General features: G+C 44.3%; 1 long non-coding RNA gene across 1 annotated transcript in view; it reads left to right on the top strand.

Moving 5' to 3' along the window:
• The window catches only part of LOC133488892 (uncharacterized), a 41,280-nt gene extending 25,160 nt beyond the window's left edge, over positions 1–16,120 (top strand). Inside the window, exons 2-3 of the long non-coding RNA XR_009791770.1 lie at positions 11,805–14,276; positions 15,159–16,120. This is a non-coding gene — a long non-coding RNA (uncharacterized LOC133488892). The remainder of the gene's footprint in view (positions 1–11,804; positions 14,277–15,158) is intronic.
• The last annotated feature ends 5,578 nt before the right edge of the window (positions 16,121–21,698 follow it).

The following is a 21,698-nucleotide window of genomic DNA, read 5'->3' on the forward strand; positions in this document are numbered from 1 at the left end:
TATATATATATATATATATATATATATATATATATATATAAACATTTTTTTTTTTTTTTTATTTCCCGTATGGCTGTTTTTGGAGTGTGAGAGAAAGGAGTACCCGGAGAAAGCCACGCAAGCACAGGGAGAAACCGCACACAGGGAAGTTGGAGCCTGGATTTGAACCCCTAACCTCAGAACTGGGCCACTGTGCTTCCCTGTAGCTAAATAGGGATAGAAAATTATGAGAAACAGCTTTCATTCTGATGCAATAACATACTAAACACAATTGCAAACGACAAAACCTAATCCCAATGTAGTTGGGACGTTCTGTCAAATTAATAGCTATTACAGTCAAAAATATTATTAGCAGCATTATTGTTTTTGTAAAGGCAGAATATTTGGTATGGCTCTTGTGTATCACTTTAGATTATGCAAATGTGGTTAATGTTCTTGTCAGTTAGTGTATATGGAAAGAACTATGGTGTGTGCATGTACTGTATCTGAAACAAATAAAGCCACCGGAATGTGCATAGATTTGAGATACATTAAATTCCCGATTGTATATTAGCATGGACAAGCTTGGAAAAAATCTGATCAAGATGCTAATATTTTACTGAGCTAAGTATTAAAAAAATAAAATAAATTAAAAAAAATAATAATAAAAAAAAATCACATGCATAGATGATTTATACTCTATAAACAGTAATAGCATTGCATGCACCAGGTTATTAAACTGGGAATGTGTATTAGCAAACCAGTATCTGTGCAAACCAGTATCTGAGAAATCTGTGAAAGTGCAGCAGAGACTTGGTGAGCTGATGGTGCAGCTCTGAGGGGGAAATGTCACTTGTCTCCCTCTTGTTGTTTGGCATCTGTCTCCACTTATGAAAGAACCATAAAAATGGTAATGCTGTGCAGATGGAAACATTTTGCCTTTGAGCGGGGAACATCGAAGTCGCAGAATGCTAAGAATGCCTTTCATCAAGGCTTAAAGAAGGAGGCGGCTGCTTTGAAGAGTTTGCTGACATTTTCAGGAGACGTCAAAGTCTGGCTAATCAAATCATTGCCTGGTCCTCTTGGCAGCATGCGAGCATTTGCGTGGCTCGCCTCTCTAGGAGTATTAGTGGTTTTGGAGATAGACAGATGCTGTGTTTATACACATCATCGTCATCATGAATTATGGAAGGAATGAAACGATGCACCGCCTCCAGACACCAGTCTTGACCACATGACTTGCTGTCTAATGGTGACAGGCAGTTAAACAATAGCATTTACACAATGCCTAACATGCTTTTATGTGTGTATGAATTATGTTATACAGTGCTATACCAGTGTAAAAAAAGGTTAACTACAGCATGCAAAAGGGAATGCACGCTAAGAAAAATTAACATAGATTCACCAGCAACATTTCGTGCTCATCCTGCTCAGTGTAATAATATCCCATACAAGAGCTGCATCAAAACAATGGCCAAATCCAAATCCCATACATATTAAAAGCCTTGTTTAGACAAAAGAAACAAGAAATAATACAAGGTGGAACAGAATCTTAGTAGAGCCAGAAGATTTCTTCCTATTTGACACATCAGTAAATCCTCATGTGCGTTAGAAAGAAAGAAAGGTCTTTGTTCACAATTGTCTGTCATTGTGTTAATTGAAATTTTATGTATCAAAAATACTAGTGGTATTGGTATCATGAGTTCTGAAGAGTGAATACTTCGACTGGTATCGGTTTGAAAAAAGTAGTATCAAACACACATAAATGTATGATTGCCTAATGTTATTACTTTTACAAATTGATGGATAACTAGATTTGAAATCAGAAGGCAATAAAACAAAATGTTCAACTATTATTCAATTATATTTTAAAAGTGGATTTGGTAACAAAGAAATGCTGACAATATCACAATGTTATCAAAATTGAAGACAATCTGCAGTTTTGGTATTTTAGCAGGAGACATGAAGTGGACGTACAGGATTTGCTTTTGCGGACCATTTAAAATGATGTGGTGGGCCGGCTCTGGCCCCTGGGCCATGAGTTTGACACCAGTGCAATAGGCTAAAACATCAAAGTTTAGGATGTGTTCTTATGCTATCTGCCAATACATACTGTACTTATTTCCATCCCTGTAATTACATGGGACAGAAATATAAGTCAAAGAAATATAGCACAAAAAAAATAGAACTGGTTAGCACATCTGCCTCACAGTTCTGAGGACCGGGGTTCAAATCCCAGCCCCATATGTATACACTTACTCTAACTTTCTCACTGTCCCAGCTATATGGACGGGTGTTGTCCAGAGTTTGCGTCCGTTTGGCTTTTCCTTTTTTTTTTCTTCCCACGCTGCGTTGCTTGAACACAGCATACTGCTCCTTTTGTACGTTTTTCAGGGGCCCTATCAAATTTGTTGTGTTGAAGCATTTAGATGACATTCCTCACGACGTACTTCATTTGTGCAGACTGCAAATAACTTACGTGTTGTTTGTCTGAGACACCGCAAAATAGTCCCACACCGGCGACATGTTTTTTCACTGACAAGATTTAAAAAAAAAATATTGGCTAGTTACAGTTAATACGCCACAAGACATGTGACAAGGCTAAAAATAAACTAGCTTTTGGATTTATACGAGACGGCGACGCGGAGTAAATGTCTTTTGCGGAGCCAATCGATGATGTCATTGATCGGATTGGCAAATTATGACATGAAAGCCGATCGGCCGATCAGCATAAAATTCTATTTATCGGCCTATACCGATCAAGCCGATCAGATTGGGGTAGAGTCTAATTTATAGACCTCCAAGATACAATAGAAAATTTATGGAGGATCATAACGGGAGACTTTAACATTCATGTTGACAATAACTCTCTGCTATATGAGACACATTTGGCTTCTCTCAACATATTAATCAGAATCAGAATCATCCTTATTTGCCAAGTATGTCAAAAAGACACAAGAAATTTGTCTCCGGCAGTTGGAGCCGGTCTAGTACGACAACAGTCAATTGACAGAAAATAATTTTGAGACATATAAACATAATCACACAGTCACTGAGCAATAAAAAGTTACCAGTAATGCTGGTACATATTTGTAATTATTTATTTTTGACAATTGTGCAGAATGATGTCCTCTTGCAATTAGAGCAGTTTGAAATGACGAATAGAACAATAGTCTGGTGCAGTGGACCATTGTGCAAATGGCGCAGAGACTTCAAGAAATCTATGCAGTTTAAAGTGACTAGTAGTGTGATTATCTGGAACAATGTCATTTGTGCAAATGGTTCAGATACTTTTCAAGCACATGAGTGGTCAGTATTAGTCAACAACACATATGCAAGTAGTACAGGTGAGTGCACGAGTAATGTATAATTGGCCCGACAGAGATATGACAAGAATCTCAAGACAAAATTGGCAGCATGTTACAATGGAATGGTAAGTTAATGAGGTGGATTTTTTCGCCTGTGGTTCCGAGTCGGTGGTCACCCGGGAGAACTGCGGCTTCCGTTGTGTGGGAATGAATGAAGACTTCGAGACACTTGGCGTTTGGGCTAATTCGATCTATTGAACAAGCCTTAGTGTCATAACAGCTGCTTACATACCCAGAACAACGAAAAAGCCCCCGAAAAACCCCTGGATCTCAGTTTATCAAGGTTTAATTCTCTGGGCGAGGAATTAGCCCCTCCCTGGGTGCACCCGGAAGATGGCCGTTCCTCATGACCATATTTGGAATCACACCCGCCTGCTGGCGCCTCACATTCTAGCTACGCTCACACCCGGTACCCTTATCTTATAAGATGCAAAACAATCCTCTTTGCAGACCGGGACGCCTGTTGTGAACCCAAGACATGTTACTGTCTGGGCGGAGAATGAAAACCCTAATAAACGTACAAACAAATGGTTGAAGGAAGTCCTTTGATGTAGAACTTCAAAGAAAAGATGTTTGGCTTGAATACAGATCTCCAAACATTTAGCCCTTGCAAAGGAACTCTGATTGTGGTACTATTGAAATATACTACATTAACTGTTTAAGAAGTTAATGGCAAGTGGAAAGAAGCTGTTGGAGTGTCTGCTTGTTTTAGTTTGCATTGATCGAGAGTGCCTACCTGAGGGAAGGAGCTGGAAGAGGTCGTGACCATGATGTGGAGGGTCCAAGAGGATTTTGCATGCTCTCGTCTTAGTTCTGGCAGCGTGCAAGTCCTCAAGGGTGGGTAGGGGGGTACCAACAATCTTTTCAGCAGTGTTGATTGTCCGTTGCAGTCGGAGTTTGTCCTTTTTTGTGGCAGCACCAAACCAGACTGTGATGGAAGAACACAGGACTGATTCGATGACTGGTGTAGAACTGCCTCAACAGCTCCTGTGGCAGGCTGTACTTCCTCAGAAGCCACAGGAAGTACATCCTCTGCTGGGCCTTTTTGAGAATGGAGTAGATGTTGCTCTCCCACTTTAGGTTCTGAGACTGTAATTCCTAGGAACTTGAAGGTGTCCACGGTTGACACAGGGCAGTTGCACAGCGTGAGGGGCAGCTGTGGCGAAGGATGCCTCCTGAAGTCCACGATCATCTCTACAGTCTTGAGTGTGTTAAGCTCCAGGTGGTGTCGGCCGCACCACAGCTCCAGCCACTCCACTTCCTGTCGATACGCAGACTCGTCACCGTCTTTGATGAGGGAGGCCGATGACTGTGTTGTCGTCTGCAAACTTCAGGAGTTTGACAGCCGGGTACGTTGAGGTTCAGTTATTCGTGGAGAGAGAGAGGACACAACCTTGGGGCGCCCCCATGCTGGTGGTGCATGTAGATGAGGTGGTGTCTCCCAGCCTCACCTGCTATGTCCTGCCCGTCAGGAAGCTGTAAATCCACTGGCAGATGGCAGGCGAGACGTTGAGCTGGAGAAGCTTGGAGGAGAGGAGTTCGGGGATGATGGTTGTTGAACGTTGAACTGAAGTCCACAGACAGGATCCTTGCGTAGGTCCCTGTGCCGTCGAGGTGTTCTAGGATGAAGTGCAGTCCCATGTTGACTGCGTCATCCGAGGACCTGTTTGCTCGGTAGGCAAACTGAACCTTTCTGAAATCATCAGTAAGAACTTCAGCAATACTCACACTCTGTTTGTTGTGGTTGACAAGCTCAACCCCACCGAATCAGATAACTCCAGAACTCCTAACAGCAGATAAATGGAATGAATTTGCTTGTCATTTTATTGAAAAAATACAATCCATCAGGTTAAATATCAGCAAAAATCAGCAAAATGATAAAATGATACTACATCCGAAGCCACCCATGAAAAACGCCATTACCATCTCAGAATATGATACAGTTGACCAAAAAACTGTAGAGTAAACGATTCAGCAGCTGAAACCATCAACGAGCTGTCTTGACTCAATGCTGTCTGACTTTTTCAAAGTTATTGCGAAGTTTGTGCTAGCTGATTAGCAGCAAATAATAAATTTCTCACTTCAGTCAGGCGAGTTTCCTAAAGCTCTTAAAGTAGCTGCCATTAAGCCTCTTCTAAAAAATAGAACGTTGGACACTTCCATGTTAGCAAGATAAAGACCCATCTCAAATCTCCCTTTCATAGCCAAGATTGTTGAGAAAGTTATTTTTAATCAACTCAGCAATTTCTTGAACTTAAGTGGACTTTTTGACAAATTTCAATCAGGTTTCCGAACTCATCACAGTACAGAATCTGCTCTTATCAAAGTGCTAAATGATATAAAGTTGAATACTGACTCGGGAAAGGTGTCAATTCTGGTCTTGGAAACCTGGGTAGGACTAAATGGAATAGTCCTTAAATGGTTCAGGTCCTACCTGGAGGAAAGGAGTTATTTTGTACCCATTGGAAGTGTTCAATCTCATGTCAATTACCTATGGGGTCCCTCAAGGGTCAGTTCTTGGACCCCTCCTGTTCATCCTGTATATGCTACCCTTGGGTCAAATTCTTCAGAGCTTTAATTTTGACTATCATAGCTATGCAGATGACACACAGTTATATCTAGCAGTGTTTCCAGATAACTACTGTTCAATTGAGGTGTTGTGTCACTGTCTAAAAAAGATAAAATGGGTACGGAAAGTATTCAGACCCCATTAAATTTTTCACTCTTTTTTATATTGCAGCCATTTGCTAAAATCCTCCATCCATTTTCGGAGCCGCTTCTCATCACTAGGGTTGCGTGCGTGCTGGAGCCTATCCCAGCTATCATCGGGCAGGAGGCGGGGTACACCCTGAACTGGTTGCCAACCAATCGCAGGGCATATACAAAACAACCATTTTCACTCATATTCACACCTAAGAGCAATTTAGAGTTGTCAGTTTAACCTACCATGCATGTTTTTTTTTGGGGATGTGGGAGGAAACCGGAGTGCCCGGAGAAAACCCATGCAGGCACGGGGAGACCATGCAAACTCCACACAGGCGGGGCCGGGGATTGAACCCCGGTCCTCAGAACTGTGAGGCAGACGCTCTAACCAGTCGTCTACCATGCCGCCCTTGCTAAAATCATTTAAGTTCATTTTTTCCTCGTTAATGTACACACAGCAAACCATATTGACAGAAAAAAAACTGAATTGTTGAAACTTTTGCAGATTTATTAAAAAAGAAAAATAGAAATATCACGCAGCCATAAGTATTCAGACCCTTTGCTCAGTATTTAGTACCCTTTTGAGCTAATACAGCTATGAGTCTTTTTGGAAATGATGTTTTTCACACCTGGATTTGGGGATCCTCTGCCATTCCTCCTTGCAGATCCTCTCCAGTTCTGTCAGGTTGGATGGGGAACGTTGGTGGGCAGCCATTTTCAGGTCTTTCCAGAGATGCTCAATTGGGTTTTAGTCAGGGCTCTGGCTGGGCCATTCAAAAACAGTCACAGAGTTGTTCTGAAGCAACTCCTTCGTTATGTTAGCTGTGTGCTTAGGGTCGTTGTCTTTTTTGAAGGAGAACCTTCGGCCCAGTTGGAGGTTCTGAGCATTCTGGAGAAGGTTTTCGTCCAGGATATCCCTGTACTTGGCCGCATTCATCTTTCCTTCGATTGCAACCAGTCTCCCTGTCCCTGCAGCTGAAAAACACAACCACAGCATGATGCTGCCACCACCATGCTTCACTGTTGGGACTTTATTGGACAGGTGATGAGCAGTGCCTGGTTTTCTCCACACATGCCACTTAGAATTAAGGCCAACAATTTCTATCTTGGTCTCATCAGACCAGAGAATCTTATTTCTCACCATCTTGGAGTCCTTCAGTTTTTTTTTTTTTAGCAAACTCCTTGCGGGCTTTCATGTGTCTTGCACTGAGGAGAGGCTTCCGTCGGGCCACTCTGCCATAAACCCCCGAATGGTGGAGGGCTGCAGTGATGGTTGACTTTCTAGAACTTTCTCCCATCTCCCAACTGCATCTCTGGAGCTCAGCCACAGTGATCTTTGGGTTCTTCTTTACCTCTCCCACCAAGGCTCCTCTCCCCCAATTGCTCAGTTTGGCTGGACGGTCAGCTCTAGGAAGGGTTCTGGTCGTCTCAAACGTCTTCCATTTCAGGATTATGGAGGCCACTGTGCTCTTAGGAACCTTAAGTGCAGCAGAAATGTTTTCGTAACCTTGGCCAGATCTGTCATTAATTGGAGACTCTAAATTGCCCGTAGGCATGACTGTGAGTGCGAATGGTTGTTTGTTTCTATGTGCCCTGCGATTGGCTGGCAACCAGTTCAGGGTGTACCCCGCCTCCTGCCCGATGACAGCTGGGATAGGCTACAGCACGCCCGCGACCCTAGTGAGGAGAAGCGGCTCAGAAAATGGATGGATGGCCAGATCTGTGCCTTGCCACAATTCTGTCTCTAAGCTCTTCAGGGAGTTCCTTTGACCTCATGATTCTCATTTGCTCTGACATGCACTGATAGCTGTAAGGTCTTATATAGACAGGGGTGTGGCTTTCCTAATCAAGTCCAATCAGTATAATCAAACACAGCTGGACTCCAATGAAGGTGTAGAACCATTTTAAGGATGATCAGAAGAAATGGACAGCACCTGAGTTAAATATATGAGTGTCACAGCAAAGGGTCTGAATACTTATGGCTGTGTGATTTTGTTTTCAGTTTTTCTTTTTTAATAAATAATAAATAAGTCTTTTTTCTCTGTCAATATGGGTTGCTGTTTGTATATTAATGAGGAAAAAAATTAACTTAAATGATTTTGACAAATGGCTGCAATATAACAAAGAGTGAAAAATTTAACGGGGTCTAAAAACTTTCCATACCCACTGTAAATAACTGGATGAGCCAAAATGTTCTTCAATTAAACCACAACAAAACTGAGATCATTGTTTTGGCAATAAAGAAAAGAGGATCTCTGTTAGTAAATACCTGGAGTCACTCTCTTTAAAAACCAAAGACCAAGTTCGAAACCTTGGTTTACTGATAGATTCCGACCTGACAGTTATATCAAATCAATTACTAAAACTGCCTTCTGCCATCTGAAGAACATATCCAGAGTGAAGGCTTGCATGTGCCAAGCAGACCAGGAGAAGCTCATCCATGCTTTTATCTCAAGTAGACTATACTATTGCAATGGTCTTCTGACCGGACTCTCCAAAATGAGCATTAAACAGCTGCAGCTCATTCAGAATGCTGCAGCTCGGGTTCTAACCAGAACAAAGAGGTCAGACCATATTACTCCAATTCTAAAGTCTTTACACTGGCTCACAGTCAGCTTTAGAATATATTTTAAAGTTCTGTTACTGGTCTATACATCACAAAATTGTTTTGGTCCTGAAAACATGAAAGAAATGCTCATGGAATATAAACCCAGTAGGGCTCTAAGATCGACAGACTCAGGTCAAATAGTGGAGGACATAGTCCAAAGCAAACATGGTGAAGCAGCATTTAGCTATTATCCTGCACAAAAATGGAATAAGTTGCCAACAGAAGTGACGTCAGCCCCAAGTGTGAATGTTTTTAAGTCCAGGTTAAAAACTCTTCTTTGTCATGCTTTTTAGAGCTTTTCCACTTTTAAATGATATTTCTTGCACTGTACATTGTTTTAATTGTACTTTTATTTTTTTTCTCTTTGTTTTTAAATGCTTTTAATCAGGTGAAGCACATTGAGTTACCTTGTGTATGAAATGCGCTATCTAAATAAATTTGCTTTGTTTTGCTTATTAATTCCAGCAGTATCTATGAAACAACACCAGCACACTGCTCTAAAAACACCTTCCTATTCCGTTTCGATTTATTACATTTTTATTATTTTTTATTTTATTTTCATGTTTTAAATTTTCACATTTTGGACTGTTTTCATTTACCAACATAAGAGACTCTGAATGTTACCAACCTTTGCCCTAAACTGCGGTCTTTGGACCTGAAATAATCTCATTTATGAGTGAGTAGATGTTTCATGAACAGTTCCTTTTTGTGAATTTCATTATTTTTGATTATTTGGTGTTTCTGGCCTATTCAGATACTCATTTAGTCATGTTTTGTATTTTCACATTTTGGACTGTTTCTTGGTTTACACCACAGAGAATCGGCCTGGAATATTTTATCTCATTTATGAGTGAGTAGATGGTTCATGTACAGTTCCTTTTTGTGAAATTCATAATTTTTATTATTTGATGCTTTAGCCCTTTGCCAAACGCTATCTATTAAAGTGCCTTTTTTTGATTCTGGAAAAATGTCCCTTTTATTTTAAGAGTAATGACCACATTGTTATTAATGTTAGCAGAAATAACACTATCCACACAGCTCATAAATATTTTACCCCAATTCTTAAAGTGTTATTTCGGCTACAATTTAAACAACAACGGGTCCTGACTGTCGTACCAAGACCGTCTAAATATCCTAGGTCATTCTAAGTGCAACAAGTTAATAGGGAGGGAGCAGCTTTAAAGTGTTAGCATTTCACCCAACATCTACTAAGGTGACTCTGCGGCGGTGAGGCCTAACATCAGCGGGATCGACGCTTCATAGATGGCTGTGAGATCCTAGGCGAATCCTTCCGACACCAGCTTAAGCAAGCTCCCGTCGCCGTTTACAGTCCACTCTGTAATACCCAGGGAAAACGGGGAGCTTCAACCCTTTAAACGGAGAGCCTGTCAGGACTGTCATAGTGCCTAAAGGTTCATGGGAGCCTGGGGCAAGCGAGACTTGACATAACACTCATCCAATTTAAGGTAATGATCCAAGAATTATTATGATACTACGTGAAGGGAGATTTCTAATGAACATCACATTGGAGAAAAGAGGTTGGAGAAATCCTCCATGACGCCTTAAAGGGGACATACAATGGAAAGTAGTGAGGCTATGAGATGTGCCGTGGAAGGGGTGTTTCCGCAAAGCGCTTTTTGAGGCTAGGCAGGAGGCGAAAATGATGACGTCTTCAGCCTCGCTGGTTAGTTATTACCACGTGACTGATTCTGGAAGCACTTCAGATTTTGCTGCGAGGTTTGACAGCAATATAAACCCCTCATGCTCCATTCAAAATGTGCTTTTAATAGAGTTGTGGTCAGCTCAGAGTTTGGCTAAAAATTTTAGAGTTTGTGTACTGGAGTTTGGAGAGTGTTAATAGCGTTTATAGAGTTGGGAGATAGTAGTAGAGCTCTGCAAGATGCAGAGTCCTCTAGCACTTAGAGCAGTTCGAATGACTAATATTGCAATAGTCCAGTGCAATGACCATTGTGCAAAGGGCGCCGAGACTTCAAGGAGTGTATGCAGTTTAAAGTGACGAGTAGTGCGATAATCTGGGACAATGTTGGTTGTGCAAATGTTGCAGATACTCCTCAAACAGTGTGCAAAAGGAGCAGATGCTACTTTGGCATAAGTGGCCAGTATTGGTCAACAACAGATATGCAAATAGTGCAGCGTAGCGAGACAACTACAGTGAGTGCACGAGTAATATATAATTGGCCCCACAGAAATGTGACAACGAACTCGAGTCAAAAAATTGCCAGCATGTTGTAATGGAATTGTAGGTTAGGTGTTTAAGAAGTTGAAGGGAAGAAGCTGTTGGAATGTCTGCTAGTTCTAGTTTGGATTGATCGGTAGCGCCTACCTGAGGGAAGGAGCTGGACGAGCTGGAAGAGCTGGTGACCGGGATGCGGAGGGTCCGAGAGGATTTTGCACGCTCTTGTCTTAGTTCTGGCAGTGTGCAAGTCCTCAAGGGTGGGTAGGGGGGTACCGACAATCCTTTCAGCAGTTTTGATTGTCCCTTGCAGTCAGAGTTTGTCCTTTTTTGTAGCAGCACCAAACCAGACTGTGATGGAAGAACACAGGACTGATTCGATGACCGCTGTGTAGAGCTGCCTCAGCAGCTCCGGTGGCAGGCCGTGCTTTCATATATATCATCTTGCGCTTGCATTTTTGTACACAGCGGCATCTTTAAAGTGCAAAAGTGTGTTTTCAAAGGCTGGAGAGAGGTTGTGTAAAAAAGAAGAAAAATCACAAGACTCAAAACCAAAAACTGTTGCGGAATCATTATTTTTGATTCAGAATTAGTCAATTCTCCTGTTCCCTACGTCATTTTCACAAGCTACACAAGCATATGCAGTGTGCTCTAACTGGTTACAAAATCCCTTTGACTGTCCTCTGCCTGCTTAAACCCACGCCATTTTCTGAATTTGACAGAAAAACATAATACAACATGCCATATCATCCAAGTCATCAAACACAAGTCGCACCGGTGTGGCCCGTCATCAAAAGTTCCATCACTACAATATTGCAGGGAGACTGGAATTACGCCGCTGAGACATCAGAATTACACACACACACACACACACACTTATATATATAAATATATATACACCCATATATATGTCCATCCATTCATCCATTTTCTGTTTTCCGTTTTCCACCAGGCGCACTCTGTCATGGTCTACCGCCGTGCCTGGCTCCAGAGGGGGGGCCCCGGTGACCCGCGTCCGGGCGAGGGAAAACGGGGTCCAATATTTGTACTCATCATAAGGGGTCTTTGAGCGTGCTTTGTCTGGTCCCTCACCTAGGATCCCGTGTGCCATGGGTGACCTGACCAGGGGCTTAAAGCCCCAGACAACTTAGCTCTTAGCATCATTGGGACACACAAACCCCTCCACCACAATAAGGTGACGACGACTCCAGCAAGTCGGGAGAATATTATATGGACTTCCGAGATGAAAGTGGAGCTTTTTGGAAGGTGTGTGTCTGGTTACATCTGGCGTAAATGTAGCACAGCATTTCAGAAAAAGAACATCATACCAAGAGTCAAACATGGTGGTGGTAGTGTGATGGTCTTGGGCTGCTTTGCTCCTTCAGGACCTGGACAACAACCTGTGATTGATGGAACCATGAATTCTGCTCTTTAATAGAAAATCCTAAAGGCGAATGTTCAGCCATCAGTTTGTGACCTCAAACTGAAGCGCAGGATAATGATCCAAAACACACCAGTCAAGTCAACTTTGGAATGGCTTAAAAAAAACTAAATGAAGGTTTTGGATTGGCCTAGTCAAAGTCCAGACTTGAATCTGATTGAAATGCAGTTGGTATTGACCTTAAGGTGGTGGTTCATACTCGAAAACCTTCATTTTTTGCTGAGTTCAAACAATTCTGCAAGGAAGAGTGGGCCAAAATATCTCCACAGAGATGTGAAAGACTCACTGCCAGTTATGAAAAACGCTTGATTTCAGTTGTTGCTGCTGAGGATGGCCCATCCAGTTATTAGGTTTAGTGGCCCAATCCATTCCCACTCATAAATATCTAGACTGTCTAAATATTGTTCTGCTGTGATTCGTATCCCTATTCCCCTTGTCCGTTCTCTCCCTATGTCTGTCCCCTAAAACCCTTTTTCTGTCCAGGTGTAGTTTCAGTAAACATCAGAATAATTTAAAAAATAAGCAGAGGGCGGATCTCCTGCTGTACAGCAAAACTGTTCCGGGCAGAAAAGGCCTACAGATCCACCATTCTGCATGGCCAAAAAGAGAGAGAGAGAGGGAAAAAAGGAAAGAAAAGTGAAGACCAATTCATCCGCATGATTTGACAGCCACCCCTTTGCGACATTACAGAGAAACACTACATGGGCAGTGTAATGAAAGCAAAACTATGACAGGATCATGACACTCAACTCATTATATCAGGTGAGATTGATTTTTTTCTCTCCCTTCATGAATGTCATTGTCTTCTTGTTCACTCATCCTCCTTGGTAAATATCAATGGCTTATTTTATCCAAATCTATCTATCTGATGTGAGCTGGCTGACTAGTATGTTGAAGTCTTCCTTTTGCAACAAGAGGAGCAAAATAATACAGCAGTTATTGGAATTGGGCAAGCTAACAAATTTAAAATTGATCTTTGTTTTCCATAGAAAGAAAAAAAGCGGTTGCAAAGAAGTGCCGTTCCCCCACAGATATACAGTCACAGTATTGCATCTTTTGCCTCGGTGTCGTTTCTTTTTCCACAAGCAAATGACCAAGGGCTGACGACGCCAGTGCCAACTGCAACTTCTCAACAGAAATTAGTCTGTGGTAGCGTGAGTGAAAGTAAAGGCGATGTGCCTTATTTACCACCAAACTTCGACCCCGGAAGTCCTGGCTACATTTTTGGGAACGCGGAACAACACTGACTACCGCCGCCGCTGGTATGGAGGGGTATGTAGTACTTGGCGTCACAGTCAACTCTTTGCGGTCTGTGAACCGTCACTTTTACGACCCGACATGCCGACGTTTAGGCCAACACGGAAGTCAGATGAACATTGTAACGTTGTCTGACCGTTGGCTTGGTGTATCAAGGCCTTCATAAAGAGTCACCACAGGAAAGTTTTCATTGTGGGTATTATCAGCTTTTTGCACACTCTGAGAGTTAAAGTTGTTGGGATGGGGTTGTGGGGTTTTTTATGGTGTCCACACAGTCAACAGACACGCAAACACCAAAGGCATGAAAAAGGTGACCAAAAAAAAAAAAACATTGTAGGGGAGTCTGGGGGAATCCTCCGGGCCCCCGCAGAGAATCTTCTTGATTTTAACATAAATTAAGTAATCTGGAAGGCCAAATAAGGCAAAATACAGTTTTGTTCAAGCAGAAAAACATTTATTTACACCGCTCAAGCACATGTTGATGTACAAATTTAAGATTGAATTAAATTTGCCTCATTTCTTTGCTTCTTTTTGTTTTGGCCTCCGAGAACTTGAGCCAGACCCATTACAACCTGCACCTGATGCCTGCTTCAAGCTGTGCCACATGAATAGCATCCTCCTCTCTAAGCACTCATTCTGGAAAAGAATGGACTAAAATCATTGTCTGTTTCAATTCATTTTTCACGATTACCAGTTTCAAAGCCTAACCCCAATTGCATCCTCCAGGTAAATATTCAGTCCAGTATTTTTCTGTTTTTATTGGCCATTTCTGAATTTGAAGTTTGTTCATTCTCTGTTGTGACATAATCCCTAACATTGTACCGTCGTTTAATACATTTAACATTAACATCCATAAACTAATTAGATATTTGTAGGCACCTTTCCTAATTAATACAAGATGTACTAGCGGATCAGCTCTTGTCGCCTGTGTCACGTGTGCTTCGCGGTTCCGCTGGACCCGCAGCACCTCAACGCGAAAATACAATAGACCAGTCTAACAAATACGACACTGGCGGATCTGAGGAGAAAAAATGTTGCTTAAACGTAAGAGTATCACTACAGGAGGTCCACTCCAGAGGTGGGTAGAGTAGCCAAATATTGTACTCATGTAAGAGTACTGTTACTTGACAATAATGTCACTCCAGGCAAAGTCAAAAGTCAAAAGTAGTCCTCCAAAAATTTGGGCAGACAGACAGTGCCAGACAAATACTACAATACATGAAAGCTGTTGGGTTTTTTTCCGTCTAAATGTAAACACAAGTAACGCGCCATTGCCTTCATGGTAACGACGACCTTCCCGACATGGTGGCCACGTAGACACGACGATCAGCCGGGCTGACTTATCGAGTGTTAATATCAATGCCCGGGAAGCCCAATAGAAGATGTTGTGTGAGGTCATGTGACTTTCTTGTGTCGTTTGGTTGGTGAACTAGACTTAAATGTCACTCGCGCTTACATTGGATTGGAGCAAACGGCGCCCAATGCGGAAGTCGAAGTCGTAGTCTCGTGCACGAAATAGTTGAGAAATAAGCAATAATTGATGAATAGAAGTAGCGAGCGACATTTAGATCACTGCAACGGAGTAAAATTACCGTTACTTCTTCACAGCAGAAGCGGGGGAAGTGTTTTTTCTGGCCTCGTCAACTCCCGTGATTTATCCAAAGCCGGTCCAGAGCGCACAGGCGGAACCTCAGACCGATGCCTATTAGTTCGCTGCAGAGTAGTATGCAGAAATGACATCTGTGTGTGGATGGTGGATGTGTGGATTGGATCTAGCTGCCAGCGTTCAAGGAGTACGAGTATGACAACGACGGCGGTAGCGACCCCCCCCGCCACACACCCAGGAGAAACTCATGAGATCTGTACGATTCATGTAAATGACCCATTTTGAGTTGAAAACAGCAAATTTCGCCGAAAGGCGACTGATTTTCATGTATGAGTCATCCACCCATCCATTTTCTGAGCCGCTTATCTTCACAAGGGTCGCGGGCGTGCTGGAGCCTATCCCAGCTATCATCGGCCAAGAGGCGGGGTACACCCTGAACTGGTTGCCAGCCAATCACATACAAACAAACAAACAACCATTCGCACTCACATTCACACCTACGGGCAATTTAGAGTTGTCAATTAACCTACCGTACATGTGTTTGGGATGTGGGAGGAAACTGGAGTGCCCGGAGAAAACTCACGCAGGCACGGGGACAACATGCAAACTCCACACAGGCGGGGCCGGCCGGGGATTGAACCCCGGTCCTCAGAACTGTGCGGCAGACGCTCTAACCAGTCGCCCAACGGGCCGCTATGTATGAGTCAATGTACCACAATAACAATAATATGAATAAATACATCAGAACATTTATTGGGAGTACTGTCAGATCCAGGGGAACCCTAGCACCTATGAGCGCCAAGCAAATCCACCAGTGTCTTTCATGAGCGCTGCTGCGAAAAAGGAACACCCCCGTCCTCGTGGATGTTTTCATTGTATTTAAGAGCTTCTCCTTGCCACTGTAACCTCTTCCACTGTGTTGTCATGACAACCTGCCATACTCTGTTTAAGTGTGCGTGTGTGCTGTCTGTCTGAAGACGAGTGATTGTCTGTGGTTGTGTGTATGATGGCAATGGGCTTCTTTTCATGCTGTATAATGACTCAATTACTTAGTGGACGTGTATAAAAGGGGCCGGGCCCTATTAATGCAACGTTAGTTATTTAAGACAGTTTTAAAAAAGCCGCACACTGCCCCCTACTGCTTGAATTTGGATGTGTTCATTCCAGTGTGCTCCAAAGACACTGAGCTCAAATTTGCTGTTACTTTCCTTGAGCTCAGTGCCAGGTATCTCAAATATTGACTGCAAATAAAGTTGAAATCATGTATTACAATAACAAAGCACACTTTTAAATGACACTCTCATAGATGTATTAATTTAACAATACATTTGTTGGTAGTAAATATTCCAAAATGTGCTAAAATTTTTACATGCAAATTGCATTGTGGTTAGCATCAATAAAAGTGTATTGTAACACACATGCAATAGAGTTGTTACCTGAATGCCACTAATAGCACCACCACGGCGAGGGAGAAACAACATGCAGTTCAGCTATCTACAGTGCCTTGAAAAAGTATTCATAAGCTTTTCTGGAAAGTGTGGTGTGCATTTGTATTCAACCCATGTACTCTGATATCCCCAAATACAATCCAGTGCAATGCAATCCATTGCCTTCAGAAGTCACCTAATTAATAAATAGTTAATTTATTGATTTATTTTGTGCCATGCACCATTAAAGGTGCTCAACCCACATGGGCTTGCTTATAAGATGCAAAAAATAACAGTAAGCAGACATCTACAAATATATCAAACACAGAGTGTCCTCTTGCATTGCAGCAAAGTACTTTAGAAAATTCGAGCCAAATAAAATGGCTTATACTTGAACAAATGCTTGAATCTTTCTTCATCTGACATTAAAGTAGGTATGTTACTAAAATTCTCAAACATCCTGTATATCATTGGATAGAGGTTTGAAACATGAATAAAATGAGCCCAGTTTGTAAGAATCGGATAGGGATTAAGAATTATATGGCACTTTTTTACATGGCAAATTGGCCCAGAAATGTGTGACCGAAACCTTGACTCTTTGGTAGAAAAACACCCGGATGTTTCTTATTAGTTGAGAAGAAAAAGAGGTAATTTTCAGCTTCTTCAATGGCAGCCTCCGCTTGAGTCATCTCATTTTCTGGGGCAAACCGAGTGCAAGCGCCTTGTCATAATTACTTCAAATTTCACAGAAAACTATAATTATAATAGTTCATCAAATTCATATAGTTTTCAATCATGTCTGAATCCTAGGAACGTGCGATTTTGTATGCCGCAATCAAGGAACATTTTCATCTTTGTCACAACCACAGAAGTCTCATTTGAAGAGAAAAACAAAAAAAACAAAAAAAAAACAAGGTGGTAAAGGGATTTCTCAACAATGCCATTTGAAAAGCCTTGCCTTCCGGGAAGAGTGGCAAGATGAAATGCTTTTGTTGAAAGAAAGGCATAAGAAGTCTCGTCTGTAAAATGCCAATCGAACAAAAGACTTTGGAACGCTGACAGTTGAAATGATTCGGCAGTACAACACCGTCACCCGGTGGCAAAAGATGGTAAGTGCACGCCTTTTTAGAAAAAAAGGGGAGAAGGAAAAACGTGTGAAAAGGTCGAATGCAATTGTATATGTCCTCTAGTCTTTTCTACTTCACCAAGCATATGAATGACAATCCAAGCGTTTTCCTATTGCTTCCCCGAGTAGCCTGTGGAGTGAAGTAATGATGTAGTCCTTCCAATCTGTGACAATGATCTAGTTTGTGTTTTTAAAATATGACAAACCTCAGCTCATTATCTACCAGTTTCATGTTGCTGAGCTTGTCTGCAGGCAAGTTACAGGGCATGTAAATATACATTGTAAATACATTAAATATTCCCCAACCTCTCAAAGCATACACTTCAAATTGTTCCCATGGGTACCAATTAGTCTACGGAATGTACAATGTTGCACCGTGAATGTTACATTGTGCTGTCAGTGCACATAGCACTTTCCATTGAATAATGATAAAGACCACCTAGTATTGTATCAAAAATCTCCAGTGGGAGTGAATAGCAGTGAACTCTTGGGAAAAATGAAAAAAATAATTATTCGCCGGGGGTGGGGGGGAAGAGAACCATTTTAATGTATGCAAAGCCATTTGCTATGAGCAGTAGCTGAGCATGATCTTTCAAATTGGGCAGACATTTTTAAAAATACTAAATATTTCTGTAAACACTCTCCAACATTAGCAGCACATGTGCAGTCAGTCTTCACAGTCGTTACAGGTTCCGTATATTTGGCGAATATTAATCTATAGTTCAACAGATGTCCAGTTCACAGATTTAAAAAAATTACTAATAATAAAGTGTAGCGAAAACGTTTATTTGTTTAAACAACCACAAAACACACATCAGTCAGTCCCGTGAATCACAAACTCCCCCCCCCCCAAAAAAAAAATTACTTACATTTTTCACGTGCATATAATCATTTGAATTAAAACAATCAGTGGCCCCCTCCTTGAGCCGTCACCTTGTCGTGGTGGAGGGGTTTGTGTGTCCTAGTGATCCTAGGAGCTAAGTTGTCTGGGGCTTTATGCCCCTGGCAGGGTCACCCATGACAAACAGGTCCTAGGTGAGGGACCAGACAAAGCACGGCTCAAAGACCCCTAATGATGACGACAAACAATGGACTTCGTTTTCCCTTGCCCGGACGCGGGCCACCGGGGCCCCCCGCTGGAGCCAGGCCTGGTGGTGGGGCTCGAAGGCGAGCGCCTGGTGGCCGGGCCTGCACCCATGGGGTCCGGCCGGGCACAGCCCGAAAGGGTAACGTGGGTCCCCCTTCCCATGGGCTCACCACCTGTGGGAGGGGCCATAGGGGTCGGGTGCAGTGTGAGCCGGGCGGTGGCCGAAGGCGGGGACCTTGGCGATCCGATCCCCGGCTACAGAAGCTGGCTCTAGGGACGTGGAATGTCACCTCTCTGGCAGGGAAGGAGCCCGAGCTGGTGTGTGAGGTCGAGAAGTTCCGACTCGATATAGTCGGAGTCGCCTCCACACACACCTGGGGCTCTGGTACCAGTCCTCTCGAGAGGGGTTGGACTCTCTTCCACTCTGGAGTTGCCCATGGTGAGAGGCGCCGAGCAGGTGTGGGTATACTTATTGCCCCCCGGCTCGGCGCCTGTACGTTGGGGTTCACCCCGGTGGACGAGAGGGTAGCCTCCCTCCGCCTTCGGGTGGGGGGACGGGTCCTGACTGTTGTTTGTGCCTATGCACCAAACAGCAGTTCAGAGTACCCACCCTTTTTGGAGTCCTTGGAGGGGGTGCTGGAGAGCGCTCCCGCTGGGGACTCCATTGTTCTGTTGGGGGACTTCAATGCTCACGTGGGCAATGACAGTGAGACCTGGAAGGGCGCGATTGGGAGGAACGGCCCCCCCGATCAGAACCCGAGCGGTGTTCTGTTATTGGACTTCTGTGCTCGTCACGGATTGTCCATAACGAACACCATGTTCAAGCATAAGGGTGTCCACACGTGCACTTGGCACCAGGACACCCTAGGTCGCAGTTCGATGATCGACTTTGTGGTCGTGTCATCGGACTTGCGGCCGCATGTCTTGGACACTCGGGTGAAGAGAGGGGCGGAGCTGTCAACTGATCACCACCTGGTGGTGAGTTGGCTCCGATGGTGGGGGAAGATGCCGGTCCGACGTGGCAGGCCCAAACGTATTGTGAGGGTCTGCTGGGAACGTCTGGCAGAATCCCCTGTCAGAAGGAGTTTCAACTCCCACCTCCGACAGAACTTTGCTCATGTTCCGGGGGAGGCGGGGGACATCGAGTCCGAGTGGACCATGTTCCGCGCCTCCATTGCTGAGGCGGCCGACCGGAGCTGTGGCCGTAAGGTGGTCGGTGCCTGTCGTGGCGGCAATCCGCGAACCCGTTGGTGGACACCAACGGTGAGGGATGCCGTCAAGCTGAAGAAGGAGTCCTATCGGGCCTTTTTGGCCTGTGGGACTCCTGAGGCAGCTGATGGGTACCGGCTGGCCAAGCGGAATGCAGCTCTGGTGGTCGCTGAAGCAAAAACCCGGGCATGGGAGGAGTTCGGTGAGGCCATGGAGAAAGACTTCCGGACGGCTTCGAGGAAATTCTGGTCCACCATCCGACGTCTCAGGAGAGGAAAGCAGTGCACCACCAACACTGTGTATAGTGGGGATGGGGCGCTGCTGACCTCGACTCGGGACGTTGTGAGTCGGTGGGGAGAATACTTCGAAGACCTCCTCAATTCCACCGACACGCCTTCCCATGGGGAAGCAGAGTGTGAGTTCTCTGAGGCGGGCTCTCCTATCTCTGGGTTTGAGGTCACCGAGGTAGTTAAAAAGCTCCTCGGTGGCAGGGCCCCGGGGGTGGATGAGATTCGCCCGGAGTTCCTAAAGGCTCTGGATGTTGTGGGGCTGTCCTGGTTGACACGCCTCTGCAACATCGCGTGGACATCGGGGACAGTGCCTCTGGATTGGCAGACTGGGGTGGTGGTCCCCCTTTTTAAGAAGGGGGACCGGAGGGTGTGTTCCAACTACAGGGGGATCACACTGCTCAGCCTCCCTGGTAAGGTCTATTCAGGGGTGCTGGAGAGGAGGGTCCGTCGGGAAGTCGAATCTCAGATTCAGGAGGAGCAGTGTGGTTTTCGTCCTGGCCGTGGAACAGTGGACCAGCTCTACACCCTCGGCAGGGTCCTCGAGGGTGCATGGGAGTTCGCCCAACCAGTCTACATGTGTTTTGTGGACTTGGAGAAGGCGTTCGACCGTGTCCCTCGGGGAGTCCTGTGGAGAGTGCTTCGGGAGTATGGGGTACCGAACCCCCTGATACGGGCTGTTCGGTCCCTGTACGACCGGAGTCAGAGTTTGGTCCGCATATCCGGCAGTAAGTCGAACTCGTTCCCGGTGAGGGTTGGACTCCGCCAAGGCTGCCCTTTGTCGCCGATTCTGTTCATAACTTTTATGGACAGAATTTCTAGGCGCAGCCGAGGCGTAGAGGGGGTCCGGTTTGGTGGCCTCAGTATTGCATCTCTGCTTTTTGCAGATGATGTGGTTCTGTTGGCTTCATCAAGCCGTGACCTCCAACTCTCATTGGAGCAGTTCGCAGCCGAGTGTGAAGCGGCTGGGATGAGAATCAGCACCTCCAAATCTGAGACCATGGTCCTCAGTCGGGAAAGGGTGGCATGCCATCTCCAGGTCGGGGATGAGATCCTGCCCCAAGTGGAGGAATTCAAGTATCTTGGGGTCTTGTTCACGAGTGAGGGAAGAATGGAACGGGAGATCGACAGGCGGATCGGTGCAGCGTCTGCAGTGATGCGGACTTTGTATCGGTCCGTTGTGGTAAAGAAAGAGCTAAGCCGAAAGGCGAAGCTCTCAATTTACCGGTCGATCTTCGTTCCTACCCTCACCTATGGTCATGAGCTGTGGGTCGTGACCGAAAGAACAAGATCCCGGATACAAGCGGCCGAAATGAGTTTCCTCCGCAGGGTGTCCGGGCTCTCCCTTAGAGATAGGGTGAGAAGCTCGGTCATCCGGGAGGATCTCAGAGTAGAGCCGCTACTCC

Source organism: Phyllopteryx taeniolatus, chromosome 1, assembly GCF_024500385.1.
Source record: "Phyllopteryx taeniolatus isolate TA_2022b chromosome 1, UOR_Ptae_1.2, whole genome shotgun sequence".
Classification (NCBI taxonomy): Eukaryota; Metazoa; Chordata; class Actinopteri; order Syngnathiformes; family Syngnathidae; genus Phyllopteryx; species Phyllopteryx taeniolatus.